This window comes from Limulus polyphemus, unplaced genomic scaffold (assembly GCF_000517525.1).
Source record: "Limulus polyphemus unplaced genomic scaffold, Limulus_polyphemus-2.1.2 Scaffold637, whole genome shotgun sequence".
NCBI lineage: Eukaryota > Metazoa > Arthropoda > Merostomata > Xiphosura > Limulidae > Limulus > Limulus polyphemus.
In genome coordinates, this window is record NW_013666247.1 from 282627 (window position 1) to 300935 (window position 18309).

At 30.5% G+C, this 18309-nt stretch overlaps 1 protein-coding gene across 4 annotated transcripts in view; it reads left to right on the plus strand.

The window, feature by feature from the left end:
• Positions 1 to 5411: 5411 nt before the first annotated feature.
• LOC106459614 (leucine-rich repeat-containing protein 24-like) overlaps positions 5412 to 18309 on the plus strand; it is a 160391-nt gene continuing 147493 nt past the window's right edge. For all 4 annotated transcript variants that reach the window (XM_022386138.1, XM_022386141.1, XM_022386140.1 and 1 more), the window contains exon 1: positions 5412 to 5740. The gene's annotated coding sequence lies outside the window, so the exon portion shown is untranslated. The remainder of the gene's footprint in view (positions 5741 to 18309) is intronic.

An 18309-nucleotide genomic window follows, 5' to 3' on the forward strand; every position in this document is an offset into this window, starting at 1 on the left:
ATATACATAAGAAACATACCTTTATTTACCCTTGAGAAAGGAAAGAAAAAGAAACAGAAGAAATAACATTACAAGAAGTGATATGCAAGTGAATATCAACCGTAATATAAGTTGATGCCTGTAAATTATAACGTATCATACACACAGAAGATTTTTTTCTAATTAACACCACTGTAATCATGACCTATCTGTTTCAAGTACTTAGGAATAGTCTTCAAAAGTGTGCATATTGGAGCAATTTAGACATTTGGCGATAAAGGTAGGAAAAAATGCATTTATTCTCGAGATAATAATAAAAAACTTTTTATTTGAGTCAACGTTTCGCCATTGCAGTATCATCAGGGTAGTAGTACTAGTTTTGTAATATTAGCCTTGATTAAGCTGCAGTAGCAAAACTTTGGCTGAAATAATTTTTTTCGTCGTTGTTAACTAAGGAGTGAAAGTTGTTTTTTATAGCTTTATTGACAAAATACGTACGTGTATATTTACCTATATATATGAATCATCATCTTCAGTTTTTGTCAACCATACTTCGTATATTTTGTCTAAGTATTATGTGTTGGAAATAAGTTATGCAAATACAAATTAAATAGACTGGAGTAATTCAAAGTTAATAATATATTTCTTCGTATACAGTTTGCAGAGTGAAATGTTAGTGGTGACGTTTAGAGAGTTTACAAGTTATTTTTCAACTCTCTATTAGGAGATTTAATTTATTATTAAACTTTACCTTTTTTTAAAAACTACAAAGTATTTCAGCAGTTGAAAATGACTGTAAATAGTCTTTATTTTTGATGATATGCCTTTGGATTTCTACAAGTTTTTGTCGTCACAAAAAAATATATGTTCGACTCCAAAGATCAGGAAACTTGAGATCAACGAACACGCAGTGACTGTAAAGAAATTAGGATAATTTTTATGGGAGGGAAAACTGACTTTCGATAACGTGAGTTAGGTCACAGCAACATCAAATGGTCACAATCACTAGACTGCTTGTGGAGATATGTTTTTAACATTGTCAAGAAAAAGTAATGATTTAATTCTAACTAGATTTAACTCATATAATTCTATTATAAACTCAACTAAAAACTCGTCATGACTGTTCAGTGATTTGACTTAAAAGTTATTTTAATCTATTTCAGCAAATACCCAATATTTAGAATAAACTTGATAAACATATATCTAAAGAGAAGAAATTATTTCATACATAATTTTCTCTCCGTAAAATAATGTAAAAACAAGTGAAACTGGCGGTGGTAAATAACGTGTACAATTCTTGTAGGTATCAACCAAAGAAACTTTATATCGCCACCACGGCTAAAAGGACGAATATGTTTGGTGATGGAATTGGAACCCGCGACCTCAGGTTTCGTGCTAAGCGCCCGAACCAGCTGAACGTTCCAAGTCTCGAATAGATGAAGTATAGCTAAAATTGGTTAAACAAATTTCAATGGAAAGATGATTTAGGGCCCTGTTTACCTATATATACATATATTGTGCGCATAAAGTTATCATCTAGAATGATAAGAAAATTGGCTCCTTATATTATTTTCATTTTACTAAAATGATATGGAATATTCACACAAAGCTTTCTACAGCTTCCTAATACGATCATTTAGTAAAACTGGCTTTCAACCGCAGAAACAACCACACATTTAAACTTTTCCTTTTACGAGAACAATACGAATTCATATTTCAATTAACTAGGAAAAGATAAATGTCTAGTTCTCTTTCAATCTTATCAAAACATCAACCTAAATAAAACCATCGAAGTGTTTTTCTAGATTTGACATGAAGTGATACTGATTAAAACAGAAAACAAAATCAAAAACGAAACGCTTATCTAGGGATTCTGTATTCTCTCCTAGTTTGTTAACGTTTTTCAAAAATAGTATTAAGCTATTTAGTTTCTGGAATTACCTTTCATAGATAACTTGTTGCATTACATTTTTTGCTTATTATTCAGATTATTTTCCTATTTATGAAATCACCAACGTACTTACTGTCGGATTTCTTTTTGATTGTCTTGATTACCTAATTTATTTTTATTGTTTTTTCTTTCAGTATATTTTGTTTTATCTCTTATTCGGATACAAACGTACCATGGCTAGCCAAAAAGTTCCAGTCACAATTCCTATTAGCTCTCTAGTCATACTAACTTAATCAGAGGTACGATTAGTGTCGTAATATTTCTGTTATCTCTTATTCGGATACAAACGTACCATGGCTAGCCAAAAATTCCAGTCACAACTCCTATTAGCTCTCTAGTCATACTAACTTAATCAGAGCTGCGATTAGTGTCGTAATATTTCTGTTATCTCTTATTCGGATACAAACGTGCCATGGCTAGCCAAAAATTCCAGTCACAATTCCTATTAGCTCTCTAGTCATACTAACTTAATCAGAGCTGCGATTAGTGTCGTAATATTTCTGTGCAACGTGACGTAGCGAAATTTATAGACTGTTCCGTCCCGTATTTTATTAATTTATGAACTCAATGGATGTCTTTAACTATATAGGTGTTTGAGTTCCTCTGCAGTTTAGTATGAAATTTTGATTTAAACAATCACATAGTTACTGTTGTTTTTTTCTCGCTAACCTGAAGAGTAACTTTTCCAAACGTTTTCTGTCGAAAATGAATCTTCTGGTATATTCGTGATATTGCCTGTTTGTGTTTATACACATCGATTTTTATCCCACTACAATAATACCGAAGGGAGTTAATAATGAGCTATCACTCAAAATTAAGTGTCCAAGAGGCACTTCTTGACAAGTTTATAGGCTTTCCGGTACTTAAGAAAGCACATTCATCTTCTACATTTATTCCTTATGAAAGGAAAAATTTTCTGCCATGAGTGATGAGCTCAAAACACAATATTTTTGTTTAAAGTTTTTAATCATAATTATGTCAAAATATTTTGAGCTTTATAAAGGAATAACAGTGAAGCGTGTGAAGTTAAACCTTTATAAACTACTAAATGACAAAGGATTCAAAGCTAACGCATGGTTATTTTCCTTTTATCTATTTTTGTTAAGCAGCATGAAAAGGTATATATAATTATATTTGTCTAAAAATGCACTTTACTTATTTTTACATCTGACACTCTATAAACTATTAAGGCTGTATGCCATTTAGAGCTTAACTGTTCTTATCCTATATGACTAAATCATCGCTTTGTTTACGAAACGAACCTTATTAAGATTGCAAAATATTAAGCGATACAAATTATTAGTTATATGTTATTAAAACACGAAACATAAAAAAGCAATCAACATTTATTGTTGTTTTCAGTAATTGTAACGCTAGAATTAATAAAGTGTCCATCATTAGATTTTAAACGGATATCTCTAATTTGCTGCTGGAGTTTTCCTATGTATGGCCAGTTCTTTACAGTGATTGTTGTAACAGACAGAAACATAAAATTACTCAACGTGTGTGAAAGATTTACCAAGAAGCCAATAATTCAAGAGATAATGTATGCACTTTTACACATTATTATTATCTACTATATTTACGTTATCATCTCTTAAGACGGTTCTCCGGTTGGTCTAAAGTAAGTTTATGGACTTACCATGCTAAAATTCGGGGTTCCATTCTCCGTGGTGTACGCAACTCATATAATCTATTGTGTAGGTTTATGCTAAGAATCAACATAACCAATTCTTAAGACCATCACAGACTTTGTTTTTTTTCAACCAATTACTAAGGCAGTATTTCTGAAATACAATTCGTATCACCATTTCTGCTAACTAAATTTTATTATATATAAAAATAAAAAACTTTGAGCTATCTGTCTTATAGAGTTACAAAGCACAGATCCTGCATTTCTGAACTTGTTAGTTCGGTAACTTGTTACTTTGAGTTGTTTCAGAATTCAGCTTATGATTTGTAGAGAATGCGAAACATTGTGACTGTATGTAAGCTGTTTATGCTTTATAGTCAGTTTATGATATAAGTTGCTTCTTTAAAATATTAGGGAAAATTTGTTTGTTTGTTCGTAATTAAGCACAAAGCTACATAATGGGCTATCTGCGCTGTGCCCACAACGGATATCGAAACACACATTGTAAGTACACAGACATATCGCTGTGCCACTGGGGGACATTAGTGAAAAAGTTGTGTACAATTATAAGAAAAAATTCATTCAAATAAATGTTTGAAGAAATTAAAAATAAACTAATAGTGTTATGTAAATATATAAGAAAGAGACAGAGAAGGAAATATAAACTCTTCGATACAGTCTTATGCGTATCAACAAGTAATTCATTTAACCGCATAAGTTTAAAGGAAATTTAAAAGCGATTTATTCGTATATTTTTCGTATTGGTTATATGCTATTCATAAAGTGGAATACTTTCTAAGCTATTACAGATGAGTTTCGCAGGTCTGTACATTGGATGTAGGCCAGCTAATGCTATTAGATTACTTACATCTGATAAAAAAGGTTATTATTCTATGAACAACTGATATCGAAACCCGGATTCTAGCGTTGTAGGTCCGCAGACATTCCGCTGTGCCACCGTGGGGGGCAAGTGAAAAGGTTATGTACAATTATAAAAAAACTGCATTTAAATAAATGTTCAAAGAAATTATTCTATGAACAGTAATAATATATTTTTCAAAATTACATCTAAATCTGTTGTTTTATTCAATTTCATGTTGATATTTAGCTGAAAATCCGAGACAACAGCGGTTTTGAAAGTTACCTTTCCGCATATTTCAAAAAAGATGGAGCAGTCTTTTCATATTAAACAAAAAAACGTTTCGTCCTTACAATACCGATAGAATAACAGTTATGAATAGTTGGACAACTTTTAAAACAAACGTGGATGTTGTCAGCACCGTCCGATAAAAAAAGTATAACAACGTAAGTAAACTTTGAAAATCTTATTGAATATAAAATATTAAATAAGTAATGTTTTCTAAGTACTAAGATTTTGTATTGGGGTAAATAATTTGCTTATATGCAGATTTAAGTCAGGTAAAATTGACCTGCATTAATGCTCTGTTTAATGATCGTAAGAGTTTGTTTAACTTACAAAATAATTAACGAAACGTTGTTACACTAGAAAATTCATCTTACTACAGTTATTCAGTAAATTAAGAAAACGTTATCAAAATTAAATAATAGCTGATTTCTGTTCTCTTTGTCCATGTCACAAAAAACAATATATATATTACATATGTTGCAAACACAAAGTTATTTTCCTTTAACTTATACAGGTGGGGCAGTGATAACTCCTCGGAGTTTCAACGCTAAAATCCCGGGTTCGATTACCCGATATGGACACAGCAGATAGTTCAATGCGATTTTGCTCTAGAATATTCCTGCTATTCGATCACTAACCCCACCTATCGACTAGAATTGCTATTGTGTTCACATCAGATAGAGGCAAGTTACCTCTAAGTTCACCAGTTAGTTGGTGGCTGATTTCTGGGCGAGTGAGTGTGTATCGTACACTGTTCTCTGTAGAATTCAGAGTCACAGTGAATATGACAGTTATCTAAATCTAATAGTCATTATTTTCATAACAGTGCAAACTTAAGACTTGAACCGAAGAAAATTACGCAGAAGGCCAACTGATATCGATTAAGCATTCCTTGAGATGATCCTGCCACCGCTCTCTCTCTTTCTCTCTACGTATTCAAGAAATAACGTTTTTATACCATAAACTTACTTTACAGACTTAAAGAAAATATACTGAGAAGCTCATTAAGACAGAAATAATACTGAAATTGGTAAGTAATCTCATGGAATTTTCTGTGTCTTTTTTACCTAAAAATACCCGAAAAGTGACAATGTATTTTAGCCTTATTTACAGCTGACAAACAAACCATAAGATTTCTTTACAATATGCATTTTAATTAATATATGAAAACGGGTGAATTTAAGGAAAACCTGGACAGCAAGAGTGTAAGATCTATCAAATATAACAAAATGTTAATAATTTGAAATCAAATATATATATATTATTTTCTTATTGGATTGTCTTTAAAGATTTTTTGGATTATTTAAGCGAATTTGTGTTTCGGATGTAGTGTTTTACTTGTTATAATATCTACGTGCATATAAAATTAAAGGCAAAAGAAAATAATCATAAATTTCAGAACTTTGTAGTCCGAGTTTGAAACCGAAAGCAACCGTTCTGCATGAAAGGATTTTCATTTAACAATAAGATTTATGTAAATATTTCTTTCATTAACTGTCGAATTAATGAGTATCTGAAAAATATATAAAAGATAATAGCTATACCTATATTTTGATCAAGATAAGGTAAGATCATTTTCTCTCACATTATTGTTCCAAATATTCACTTTTTTATAAGAACCTTCTGGAAAAACAACGAACTACATCGAGTGAAAAGGTCACTTGTCTCAAATATGTGTTCAGTTTACATTCAGTATTTATTCTCAGAATTTTTGTTATACTTTTATATCTTCTAAAGATATTAAGTTATCTCAAGTATGCTTTACACAATATGCGGTGATGGATTTCGGATATATTCGTTTATATCACACTTTAATAATATGCAACAACTACTAGTGTATCGTCATGTTCTTTAAGGTATATAACGTTTGAGCTTCGTTGGTATTCATGTTTATTACTTTGAGCATTACGAATAAAAGACAGACGCCCAGAACGCGACATTCAAGTGCTGTTTGACAACTGCCAATAAAATCAATGGCATCTTATAGCGAATAACTTTTGTTTTTCTTTGGTTTAATCTTATTGTTAAACACAGTGCTACAAAAGAGACTGTCTGCGCTGTGCCCACTGACGATGTCGAACCCCGAACTTTAGCGCTATAAGCCGACAAGTTACCGCTGAGTAACAGGGGGTGGGCAAGTGAGTAGATATTTTTAGTGCTATTTTTACCGTTTTTTTTAGAAAATCGATAACTTGTTGCAGCCACGATAGATTTGATACTTTGAATTCGTCATTTACCCTCTGAAATATTGTAACTGTCTAAATAAAATATTTACCCTCTGAAATACTGTAACTGTCTAAATAAAATATTTACCCTCTGAAATACTGTAACTGTCTAAATAAAATATTTACCCTCTGAAATACTGTAACTGTCTAAATAAAATATTTACCCTCTGAAATACTGTAACTGTCTAAATAAAATATTTACCCTCTGAAATACTGTAACTGTCTAAATAAAATATTTACCCTCTGAAATACTGTAACTGTCTAAATAAAATATTTACCCTCTGAAATACTGTAACTGTCTAAATAAAATTATCGAAACATAAATCTTATACATCTTATAAATACCGAGTGTTAATTCAGCTAGTGATGTATTATTAATCATTTTACGAACCAGAGAAAACAATTTTTCATTGGGTAGTTTTATATAGTGATGTAATTATTAACTGCAAGATTTTGCATCAAGATGTTTACGTGCATTACAGCAGCCATTTTTGTTAAATAGTAACTATTTTAGATATGTTAGAGTAAATAACATACTGTAATAATTACCCACTTAACATTATATTCAAAATTTTATAAACGCAAAATTATTGATATTATTGCTTATGTTACAGCGTATTACGACTTGCTGATTTTATGTTAGTTAGTTTTTCGAAAATGTACGAATTTACATTTAACTTTAATATCTAATAAAGTCTTTGAAACAATTTCTTTTTAATCGGAATAACCATAAAACCTACATCTTGCGAATTTTATTATCATTATTTTTCAAACTTAACCTTCTCCATGCTCTGTCTCCTAGAACATTTACATATCGATCTCTATATGAATGAACGAAAGGTGGATGTTTTATGCGCATGTGATTTAAATAGCTATTGGAGAACACGCATATATTAACATCGATTGTGTCATGTTATTGTGTCATGTATTTGAACATTCACAGAAAAAACGTTTCTGATTTCCTTTTTGTTATATATATTCATTTCTGGTTCTTCAATATATAGGCGCGGTAACTTATTAATAAACAATTTACAAACGTAAATACATTTAACAGTGTACTTGAAATATAACTTAAATCAATATGCTCTAGCCTACACTTTTCTAATTGGTTTATACATTTTTGTTTAGAAAAAGTAGTTGATAGATTTGAAATCAAGAGTTCATATGATGCTAACCAGTCAGAGAATATAGAACTTATAATATGTAGATTTCATTAATCTATTAGTTGAATATCCTCATGTTTAAAGTATTGTCGGCTAAATAATACCAATGACGACTCATGAGAGAAAGGAGCTAAGGAAAGCTAGATTAAAACTAAATTGACAAATTAAGCACCTATTCAGAATTGTTTTCCTATGAGTAGTTACAACCATAAAACCATTGTATACATTTGATTATGTATTATTAATGGTTTTAATAATTTAATAAAAAATGGTTATTAGTTAAACATCACGGGTACTAATTTCACATTAATTATTTTGACATATATAAGAAATAAAATAAACACCCACCTTTATGCACTATAGTGTAGCTCAAGAAAATATAGTGATAAAGATGTGTATTTCCATCTTAATTATTTTGATATATATATAAGAACAAAATAAAATACACACGGATATCTTTACGCACTATAGTGTAGCTCAAGAAAATGTAGTGATAAGGATGTGTATTTTCACCTTAATTAGTTTGGCATATATAAAAACAAAATAAAGTAAGCACGGATACCTTTATGCACTATAGTGTAGCTCAAGAAAATGTAGTGATAAAGATGTGTACCCATCTATCTGGGTGTAGGAGGATAGAGATTAGTTATAGAACTGTTAAGTAAGGTATATAAATTTTATATGAAGGATCCTTCAAATTGCTATTTGTAATTTATAATTTACTATTTACGCATATTAGTAAAACAGCATTATTTTTGTAGAGCATTAAATCAGTTTCATAAAGTGAGCCAAAATTATTAGTTTAATAATAATCAAACTATTAAAAAACTACAGTAAAAAGTCCTGTTCTATATTGACAAAACTTATTACTTAACATATAATGATGCAATTATACGCTTTCTACTTTATCAACTGAACATGATTAAAATATTCTACAAATATCATGTCTTTATTATATTTAGGTATTAAATTAGGTTTATTCTTATTAGAATATTTATTGTTATTTCTTTTGTATATTCTGACATTTTAAATAACTTGATTTCCAGATTCTTCTACGTTGCTAGTGGAATTGTTTATTTGGTTATCTCATGCAATGGCGAGTGTCCCTATTTCACAGTTAAAGTCCTGCAGACTGTAAAATAATTTATCCTCTTTCAAAGAAAGCGTAATTGATGATCAAGGGATCCTATAATATTTTTCGCTACCACATTACATAAGCGTTACGGCAGTTACATTATTATGTTTCTGTCTGTTGTACGACCAACGAATACGTTCTTATTTTGTTTTCTCTGTATAATTGTATAATACATAACATCATTATATAATTGGAAATGTTTTATAAAATAAACCTGTCATCTTCTGTGTTTCTAAGAAGTTGATGGAGAAACTTGTCCTTGATGTGGTTAGGAAAAATATAAACTAGAAGGTCCAAGTGTTGAGTGGCAATATCTAGGGCGTTATAGTTGCGACAGTCAACACCAATATATGATTAAGAGTATCCGAATAAGCGCAGGTGCTGCAGATTAGTTGCTCCGTCTCTGAGCAAATGTTCTAAATTAGGCCCCTAACTTGTCCGTTTATTCCATGTATCGTTTTAAATGCCTCTCAGGATGAGCATACAAAATACCAGAAGATGCCAAAAATGATGTGTTATATCTGGATGTACAAAATTCACTTACATGATTTATGAGGTTCTTGGATTATTCGTAACTTAAACAGGATAACCTTCATTTGTTTCAAGACTGCAATAGCAAAACTTACAGAATATGATTTATAACATGTTTTTGTTGTTGCTGTTATATCATAGAAAGTAGAAAAATTTCCAATATTATTTCCACAACATCTGTGCATACCATTTTCATATTTCAAACTCACCTAACGCCTTAAGAGTTTAAGAAAATTGCAGTGAGGTCATTAGTCACATTCGCGTTTTGGCCACAAAATAAGAACCAAACCAAATAGCTTATTTTTTACAGGCCACCAGCTGAAAACACAGTTAGCTTTTCAGACCTGATGAGAGCAGTATATTCTACTCAGCAAACATATTTCGTAGAAACTATTTACAACTTCGAAATAACGTGTTTAATGAACACTTAAAAGAAACTTTATAAAGCTTCTATTCCATTATTAGTTTGTTGCCATGCTTGAAAAATTGTTAATTGCTGTAGTTTTCATGAGACATAAATGTGATAATAATAATAATAATATATATATATATATATATCGTACGAATATTTTTCTGTTTGCCTGTAGGTTTCAAGAAAAATGTAATAAAGACATCGATCAAGATTTGGTTTACAACTGGAGAATAAAAATTAACCAAATAGATTGTTTTCATCGTCCACCAACTCAAACACAATTAGTTTTTCAGTCCCGATGGCCTCATTGAACTCTATTGAACATATACATGTTCATGAAAATTAGGTTTACAGTTCTGGAAGAATTGATCAAGTGTGTTTAATCAAGATGTAAACGACTTCATCATCTTTTAACTAAAGTAAACCTTCTGCCTATTTTATATTAAAGTAACAAATTTCAAAGTCACTAATTATGCTAAGAAAAAATTATAACACGCACATTTACATTTATTATTCATTTTCTTTCTTATTTATATTTGAGTCTTCAAGTGTTCATGACAGAAGGCATAATACAATAAACATCTTTAACAGATAAATCCCTTATGCCGACTTGTCCATTGGAAATAAATTAAGTAGCTTATCAAGTAACATTAGTATATCTTTAAAATTTTCCCAAACAAATGCTAATTCTCTCTATGAGGATTACAATAGCAATCACTGACAGAATCTGCTCCTCAGTTTAGTTGACAATTTCTTAAATAATTATTTACGGTTTTTAAGCAACGTATTAGTAAACTACTGAAAATATATAGTTTTAGCTAAAATTTCTATAGTAAAGTTTAAAGTAACGAGTACATACACGTTTAGAATACTTAGTGATCTCTGTGATTCTAAAGAATGAACACCAAGAAGTATACACAGCCTTAGAATAAGTAAACTGCAAAGATTCACGAATAATATTTTGTTTTTCTTACAGCTAAATCGCTCTTCTACGGCATGCCATGTTTATACTAAATGAATAATAATGCCCTTTGAAATAGATCTTTAAAACACTTTGAACAAAAGAAATTTTTACTCGCACAATGTATTGTTTTAATTGTAAGGATCAAACAGCTGAAATCTTATTTTATAATTTCCACGCGGAGCTACACAAAGACCTATTTGAGCTCATAGACTAGAAGACACCTAGTGCTATAAAACGTAATTACATAAATACAACATATATATTATGAATATACATGAATTTAATAAAACCTCTAGTTTTAAGTAACTGGCTTGTTTAGTGTTAAGCACATAGCTACACAATGGGCTATGTGTGCTATTACAGCTATGGTTATCGAAAGCCGATTTTTATCGATGAGTCACTGGTGAGTTTTAAGTAATCGTGGCCATGTGGTAGTCGTGACACTTGTGTATGTGCAGATTAGTATATAAGGTTAACTGTAATTATACATATATAGATATCTACTTTAATTAATAATCAAAATTCACTTGCTTAATCTTATCTTGTTCATGAAAACTGATGACATACATAGCACTTAGAACACTGCTATGTCAGTCGTATCCCAGCCGACCTGAAGAGCCCTGGCATTAGGCTAAAGGCCTCGTCGTCACTTGATATAGTAGGTGTAGTGTGGTCGACATATTATAACATATTCTTCCTTTCGTTTACTCATGGGTTCTCAGAATTACATAAAAGCCTGGTAATAGCAGAAACCCAGTTTTTGTGCTCAGTTGCAATGCTTGATTATTGCTCAAATGCCCATATTTGTCAATGTTTTCTTTTGTTCTCGTTATTCCACATAATTTTCAGGCAACAATTTTGAGATAGGTATCAATAATCGTATTCATTCATAATATAACTTTCAGAAACAAACTGTTCATCCGTTAATCCTTACCAGTCTCATTTCAGTTATATATATATATTAAGAAAAGTTTCAATGAGCAGAATAAATTCATAAGAACAGTTGCATTAGCCAAGTGGCCTGTAACAAATTATAAACTAGACTAATTTCAATTTAAAATTGTCAGTGTGAAGCACTCACCATGTTCGTTGGCATTGACGTCACTGGCATACTGAACTACTTCACAATCAAAAGGCTGAGAGAGTTTAATGATCTGGGCGCTTAGGCTTGTTTCTCTCCTCTCTATTAATGATGGTGGCGGGAAAAGACGGACAGGTCTGTGTTTTAATATTCTGAATTGCTGTACAAAGTTTACTAGAAAACTACTCAGAATTTTAAACAAATCAGTTGATAATGTATATAATTATGTGGGAAGAGAATCATCAGATACATTTAGAAATGTTATATAAAAATATTCTACGTGTTAAGAGCATTTGCTTTGAAATTCGTTATTTTTGTTCCCTGTTTCTCGAAGTTGATATATGGTTTTGCTTTCACACGTTTTTAGCTATATAAATACATATGAATATTTTAGGATTCATCGATTGCTCTTACTACTCGAGTAATTGATTTTGACTTGTTATCTTGTAATTTTATATCATATCAGATTATGCTTTACCATAATATGCGTGATGAAAAACCAAAGGTATTTTAACTTATTTAAGGATAATTAAGAAAGGAAATTAATATTTCATTTCAACTTAACGACTTTCAATGAAATGAAAGTATCGGTTAACTGTAAGCTATATACATTTATAACAAGTTAATCCTACTATTTCAACTCTAATTATGTAATTACAACTTAGTGCCAGTGCTTAGCTTACAATCAAAATGCATCATAAATTATTCTAACACATTTTGTTATGACGTTTCTATGTAAAGCAATATTCTGTTAAAATTGCCTTACAGTTAGCTCTTTGTCCAGTTTGAGGAGATCTAGGTTTCTCTTTGGCTCTTTTTCTAATACAAGAGCTTGCAAAAAATAATAATGAACTGTAACTGGAGTTGATTAAGAAGACATTTAACACTTCATCATATAAAGCGTAAGTAAGCTATCATTATTATATCATTGAGCTTTCTACTGATGTAGGCTATATAAGGCACACAAAATATAATTTATTATGCTTTTTATTTTCTTACTTAAAGAGATAACTTATCTTCTAAAAGGTCTTCACATCTATGCCTAGTGGACATATCCATTTCAATAGATAATTAGATTGGTTTACACATGTTTAACATATTGATAGATTCAGTTACGAGAAGATGTATTTAACCAATAATAGGGTTGCATTCACTTTATTTTTAGGGGAAAAATACATTTGAGATTTATAAACAAGGATTTTAACGAATTATATAGATTTCTATGAAAAATATGATACGCCAACACAAATAAATATACACAATTTACTTCTATAATAAACATAATTTCTTGTCAATTTGCATTTCTTAAACAAAAAATAGTAAGAAAATTCAATCGTTATAATTAAGTTATATATACATTTTATAGTGATTGCTTGTCCTTAAGTTAGCTAGCATAATAACTTTAACATTAAGAAATAGGTTTTAGGGGTATTTGAAAGCATCTGTATCTCTTTTTCTGTACATATATATATATATATCTTCTAAACAAGACAGAAACAGGATATTCCACATCTACACAACAAAAAATATTTCTACCAACGGCTAGCGATTGAACATAATGGGAATCTAAGTAATGATCAAAGTGTTAAGCTCAATGCGTCAAAGCAAGACGTAAGTGCTAAATTAGGTTATTAAATTCTAAGATATATGAGAGTGATTTCAAATATGGTATTATTTTCTCCTACTTCATCTCGGTCACCATGAAATGAAAAGTATAGAGCCAATAATCGATCAGATTCTAGGTTTTAACGGTCCAGAGTGTACAATAATTTCATCTTTCGTTCTTTTAAGTGAGCTATTACGGTTACCACAGATAGAGTATAACTGAAGTAAAGTATAATGTCCGTGGGTATAAGGTCAGTCATATAACATCAACTATTACGGTTACCACAAATAGAGTATAACTGAAGTAAAGTATAATGTCCGTGGGTATAAGGTCAATCATATAACATCAACTATTACGGTTACCACAAATACAGTATAACTGAAATAAAGTATAATGTCCGTGGGTATAAGGTCAATCATATAACATCAACTATTACGGTTACCACAAATAGAGTATAACTGAAGTAAAGTATAATGTCCGTGAGTATAAGGTCAATCATATAACATCAACTATTACGGTTACCACAAATAGAGTATAACTGAAGTAAAGTATAATGTCCGTGAGTATAAGGTCAATCATATAACATCATATGATTATGCTATCTATCTAGTTGACTGGTCCTATTAAGGAGAAAACTTGAGTATACGTTTTCTTTATATCTGTGTGTGTTTGGGGGCTTTGCTTCTAAAGACATTACAAACTATCAATTACTCCACTGGTTATAGTTAACGAGAATCCACTAAAGGGTATAGCAGTTTCTAAAGGCGATCGTTTTGGAATCTCGTGAGAAATGCTACTGTAAAAGACCTTTTACTTGAAACTTTATTGACGTTTAATTGCAGAGTCCTGTTGAAGAAGCATGTCGCATTTTCAAGTATTATTTTTTGTGACAAAACTTTGTTTGCTATGTTTGTTTGTTTGTAATTATGCACGAAGCTACACAATGGGTTATCTGTGCTCTGCCCACCACGGGTATCGAAACCCGGTTTCTAGCGTTGTAAGTCCGCAGACATACCGCTGTGTCACTGGGGGGGGGTATATCTATGCCTAATCACTTTTACCTGTTTAACTTCCTATTGTAGCGAATTTAGAAGAAGCCAATTTTTTTAACTAACCTATGTAAATAAGAATGTTCTAAGGTATAAGAAAACATGTATGTACCGTGGGATTAAGTTCTCTCTAAAATTTTTCTATTCGGTCAAAATTTGTTTTACCTTTTCAAAACTGAATTACAAATACTTTCAACCACACGCATTTTTTGAAATAGCTTCTATTTAATAAGTAGGACTCCTAATTGTTATTTTTTTTAATTTAAGGAATGAAAAATGAAATCATTAAAATAAAATGTGTGGGCCAGCGATAAGTTTCAGAATTGTAATGCTAAAATTCAGGGCTCGATTTCCCGCAGTAGACAGATCTCAGATCGCCCATAGTGCTAAAAAAACAGCAATGTTATTTCGCATTTTTTGCTCAGATTTTAAAGATTAAAAAATAGCGCTTATTACAATTGACTAGCTTAGGTGTTTCACAAACTCTTTTATTCTTTCTTACATAGTGAGATATAACTACACCTTACTGTAACATATTGCAGGAACTCTAATACAAGGTGAGAAACTGTTATGTAACCATATGTTATTCATTCTAGAAGATATTTGGAAATGTTGCATATAAATTGAAGTCCCGGATAACTTTTCTTGTCGTCCAGAAATATTTTTTTCTAAATGCTGCCTGCGCGTCTACAGCACATTCAGTCAGCTCCAAATTGCCGAAAAGTTTCTTCTGCTATTGCAGTGTCAATTTTCATACGTTTAATCCCTATATGTTAATACACAAAACACAAGAGTTGCAAAAAATTGTCCACTTCTTGTATTTAAATACTTTTGGAAATAACATATCGAAATATCGGACAATAGATATATACTTGTAACGCACCTTGTATAATATCGGACAATAGGTATATACTTGTAACGCACCTTGTATAATATCGGACAATAGGTATATACTTGTAACGCACCCTGTATAATATCGGACAATAGGTATATACTTGTAACGCACCTTGTATAATAATAATAATAATTATGTTTTCTATATAACTCAAGAAAAGTGTTTTAATCGCTTTCATGTTTTCAGGTTCTTTTAAATATCTAACCTAATATAAGCCACATTTTAAATATTTGGTAGTATATAAACAATATGTTTTTAATTTTTTTTATAAAATCTTCAAGTAAATTATTTTACAATTTAACTGTTGTTTAACATAATTAACTAAAATGCTTTTAACGCATCAATTAAAATGATACACTTAATTTCCTCTCTATCGTAAATTATTAAATATGTTGAGCTTCCGAGTGGTTGGACGTTTCACGACGTGTACAACTGTTATTGTTACTGGTGCAAACGATGATTACATATACATAAACACAAACAGTATATCCATGTACAACTATACAGATATTAAATCATTCTGTTCAGCAGCGTAATCAGTGCAATAATTCTCATAACTGAATGGACATCATTATATTTGGAACATTTATAGCGGTGTAAATTACCAGCAGCAGGGAGTTATTTTTCCCAGAGCAATCCCTGAAAATGAGTGAATTTTATGTCACAATATACATTATCATTATTCTGAAGACGCATCATGCGAATATAATGATCAAAGCATTAGTTCCACCAGACACTTCCTTTTCTATAATATCAAGTTTGATTGATTTATATAATTGTCAGTAATAAAGTTGCATACTCATTACTAGTATGATTTCTTAAATGCATATATTCATAGGTGGCGGAAGCGGAAAGCACTGGGGGAACGTTCCCCCAATTCTGAACCAGCAGCAAGATGCTGCTTTGTAATGGGAATAGAGACTTGTGCATAACTATAATGACAATTCCCTATTTCAGTTTTAAATTCATAGTTCACGGTTAACATATTAAATAAAGTGCTCTCCGATCGTCAGTTCCCCCCCTACCAAATATATATTGAGGTATGTTCCGGTGACTATGCATATACTGTTCTATATATATTAATATAGTACGTTTTCATATTAAAAATGTGTTATAATGGCTTCGCCAAGGTACAATAAAATCATAGCATTTTTGAATCTATTTTAAATTATTTCTTGAAATTCGTTACTTTGTTTATTATCTTCAGAACTTTTCAAGCTTTTTCATTACTTTGCCTCTCGTAGAGTTTTGATGTAACAAATTAACAATTGTTTCACTGAATGTGAATACATTTCTAAGGTTATATGTTCAAATATTAATAAAAATCGCATATAAAAAAACTCGCGTATGAAAAATTTATTGAGGTGACATTATTGGAAATCCATCAACCTTCAAATAAGGGAACGGCGTAGGGGGAAAACATCTATATGCTCATACCAATGTGTATTACCTTTCACTACATTACAGAATTGGTTAACAAAAAAATAGTAACAATAACATTACTGAAAGTAAACAATCTACCATAAAATATTTTGAAGCAATATCTTAAGTTTTATCATTAAAAATGATATTATATTACAAAATATATGATTGTTTGTAATTAAGCACAAAGCTACACAATGGGCTATCTGTGCTCTGCCCACCACGGGTATCGAATCCCGGTTTCTAGCGTTGTAAGTCCGCAGACATGCCGCTGTGCCACTGGGGGGCCAAAAATATATGAAACAAATATGTATGCACCATATCGACACGCTTGTTTCATTAATTGAAAATAATCTTTAAACCGGATTTCGTTATATTATTATATTGCCTTTGCTTTTCATGCCTATAATTAATTTATCTTCCTTAAAGTGTCTTGAGGATTTATAATAATTTTGTTAAGTTCTTAAGCACTCATTAACAGATAATTTCATAGAGTGAAGATGGGTAATTCAAATTACTTCAACTTGTTACGATTTTTCATTTATTTTTTGTTATATTCAGTAAAGCTTGTGTAATTAAAAATCAGACTTTTATGTGATAGTTGAAATTTTAAGTTTTAGCATATCATATTTGGAGTTTTGTTTTTCATACTAATATAATGTATTGAAATGAACTATAACGCTTCATCTTGAAATATTGGTCGCTAAGCAGTGTATATTTAACAGTGCTACTTTGATCTACTCTAAGCTAAGAAAGAATAATCTACCCTCGAATTTTGTAAAAATTTACATTTATTACGAAATATAAAATATTTTTCTTTTTACTTTTAGTGACTTGAAGAATACTTTCACGTAATATATTTTTTTTACTTTTAGTGACTTGAAGAATACTTTCACGTAATATATTTTTTTTTACTTTTAGTGACTTGAAGAATACTTTCACGTAATATATTTTTTTACTATTAGTGACTTGAAGAATACTTTCACGTAATATATATTTTTTTACTTTTAGTGACTTGAAGAATACTTTCACGTAATATATTTTTTTTACTATTAGTGATTTGAAGAATACTTTCACGTAATATATTTTTTTTTTACTTTTAGTGACTTGAAGAAT